This window comes from Mus caroli, chromosome 8, assembly GCF_900094665.2.
Source record: "Mus caroli chromosome 8, CAROLI_EIJ_v1.1, whole genome shotgun sequence".
In the NCBI taxonomy this organism is placed as follows: domain Eukaryota; kingdom Metazoa; phylum Chordata; class Mammalia; order Rodentia; family Muridae; genus Mus; species Mus caroli.
The window spans coordinates 90,368,528-90,371,176 of NC_034577.1; the positions used below are offsets into that span (position 1 = coordinate 90,368,528).

A 2,649-nucleotide genomic window follows, 5' to 3' on the forward strand; every position below is an offset into this window, starting at 1 on the left:
AAGTGGGGGGCGCTATGGGGGACTTTTGGGATAGCATTGGAAATGTAATTGAGGAAAATATGTAATAAAAATATTAAAAATCAAAAAAAAAGCAATAAGGGAAAAAGGTCAAGTAACATAAAGGCAGACCTATTAGAATTACACCAGACTTTTCACCAGAGACTATGAAAGCCATAAGATCCTGGACAGATGTCATACAAACCCTAAGAGATCACAAAAGAAAACAAATGCCAGCCCAGGCTACTATACCCAACAAAACTCTCAATTACCATAGATGGAGAAAACAATATATTTCATGACAAAACCAAATTTACACAATATCTTTCCACAAATCCAGCCCTTCAAAGGATAATAAAGGGAAAACTAAACCACAACACAAGGAGGGAATTGACACCCTAGAAAAAACAAGAAACTAATCCTTCAACAAACCAAAAAGAAGACAGCCAAAAGAACAGAATCCTAACTTAAAAAAAAAAAAAAAAAAAAAAAAAAACCAGGAAGCAACAATTACTTTTCCTTAATATCTCTTAATATCAAAGGACTCAATTCCCAATAAGAAGACATAGACTAACAGACTGGTTACATAAATAGGACCCAACATTTTGCTGCATACAGGAAACCCACCTCAGTTACAGAGACAGACACTACCACAGAGTAAAAGGCTGGAAAACAAATTTCGAAGGAAATGGTTCCAAAAAACAAGCTGGAGTAGCCATTCTAATATCAAATAAAATTGACTTTAAACCTAAAGTTAACAAAAAAGATAAGGAGGGACACTTCTTACTCATCAAAGATAAAGTTTGACAGGATGAACTCTCAATTCTGAACATCTGTGTTTCAAATGTAATGGCATCCCATTCATTAACGAAACTATAGTAAGCCCAAAGCACATATTGCACCTCACATAACAACTTTAACACCCCACTCTCATAAATTGACAGATCCTGGAAACAGAAACTAAAAAGAGGCACATTGAAACTAACAGAAATTATGAAAGAAATGGACTTAACAGATATCTACAGAACATTTTATCCTAAAACAAAAGGATATACCTTCTTCTCAGCACCTCATGGACTTTCTCCAAATTTGACCATATAATTGGTCACAAAACAGGCTTCAACAGATACAAAAATATTGAAATCATCACACGGTCTAAGGCTGATCTTCAAAACAACTTAAATAATAGAAAGCCAACGTTGACTTAGAAGCTGAACAACATTCTATTCAACTTGGTCAAGGAAGAAATAAAGAAAAAAATTAAAGACTTTTCAGAGTTTAATGAAAATAAGCCACAATATTTCCAAACTTACTGAACACAGTGAAAGCAGTACTAAGAGAAAAACTCATAGCTCTGAGTGTCTCTAAAAAGAAACTGGAGAGATCTTTAGGGATGTCAACGTTACACTTCACGATGGAATTGAATGTAGTTTCATGGATGCCACAGGATTCCATACCCAAGAAGTAAGGCTGGAAAAGAGCCTCAGGGCATCGGAACCGCTCATTGCCAATAGTGATAACCTGGCCATCAGGCAGCTCATAGCTCTTCTCCAGGAAAGAGGAGGATGCGGCAGTGGCCATCTCTTGCTCGAAGTCTAGGGCAACATAGCACAGCTTCTCTTTGATGTCACGCACGATTTCCCTCTCAGCTGTGGTGGTGAAGCTGTAGCCACTCTCAGTCAGGATCTTCATGAGGTAGTCTGTCAGGTCCCGGCCAGCCAGGTCCAGACACAGGATGGCGTGAGGGAGAGCATAGCCCTCGTAGATGGGCACAGTCCATCACAATGCCAGTGGTACGACCAGAGGCATACAGGGACAGCACAGCCTGGATGGCTACGTACAATGCTGGAGTGTTGAAGGTCTCAAACATGATCTGGGTCATCTTTTCACGGTTGGCCTTAGGATTCAGGGGGGCCTCAGAGAGCAGCACAGGGTGCTCCTCAGGGGCCACACGCAGCTCATTGTAGAAGGTGTGGTGCCAGATTTTCTCCATTTCGTCCCAGTTGGTGACAATGCCATGTTCAATGGGGTACTTCAGGGTCAGGATACCTCTCTTGCTCTGGGCCTCGTCGCCCACGTAGGAGTCCTTCTGACCCATACCCACCATCACACCCTGGTGCCTAGGGCGGCCCACGATGGAGGGGAATACAGCCCGGGGAGCATTGTCACCCGCGAAGCCGGCTTTGCACATGCCGGAGCCTTTGTCGATGACGAGCGCAGCGATAACGTCATCCATGGCTAACTGGTGGCGCGTGTGGACCGGCAAAGGAGAAGCTGCAAGGAAGCTGTGCTCGCGGGTGGACGTGACATCCGTAAAGACCTCTATGCCAACACAGTGTTGTCTGGTGGTACCACCATGTACCCAGGCATTGCTGACAGGATGCAGAAGGAGATTACTGCTCTGGCTCCTATCACCATGAAGATCAAGATCATTGCTCCTCCTGAGCACAAGTACTCTGTGTGGATTGGTGGCTCCATCCTGGCCTCACTGTCCATCTTCCAGCAGATGTGGATCAGCAAGCAGGAGTATGATGAGTCCGGCCCCTCCATCGTGCACCGCAAGTGCTTCTAGGCGGACTGTTACTGACCTGCGTTTTACACCCTTTCTTTGACAAAACCTAACTTGCGCAGAAAAGAAAAAAAAGAGAGAGA

At 43.6% G+C, this 2,649-nt stretch overlaps 1 pseudogene across 1 annotated transcript in view; it reads right to left on the reverse strand.

Moving 5' to 3' along the window:
* LOC110300892 overlaps positions 1-2,287 on the reverse strand; it is an 11,231-nt pseudogene extending 8,944 nt beyond the window's left edge. The window contains exon 1 of the transcript XR_002378642.1: positions 1,374-2,287. The product of XR_002378642.1 is annotated as an actin-85C-like (transcript). The remainder of the gene's footprint in view (positions 1-1,373) is intronic.
* Between the last annotated feature and the right edge of the window lie 362 nt (positions 2,288-2,649).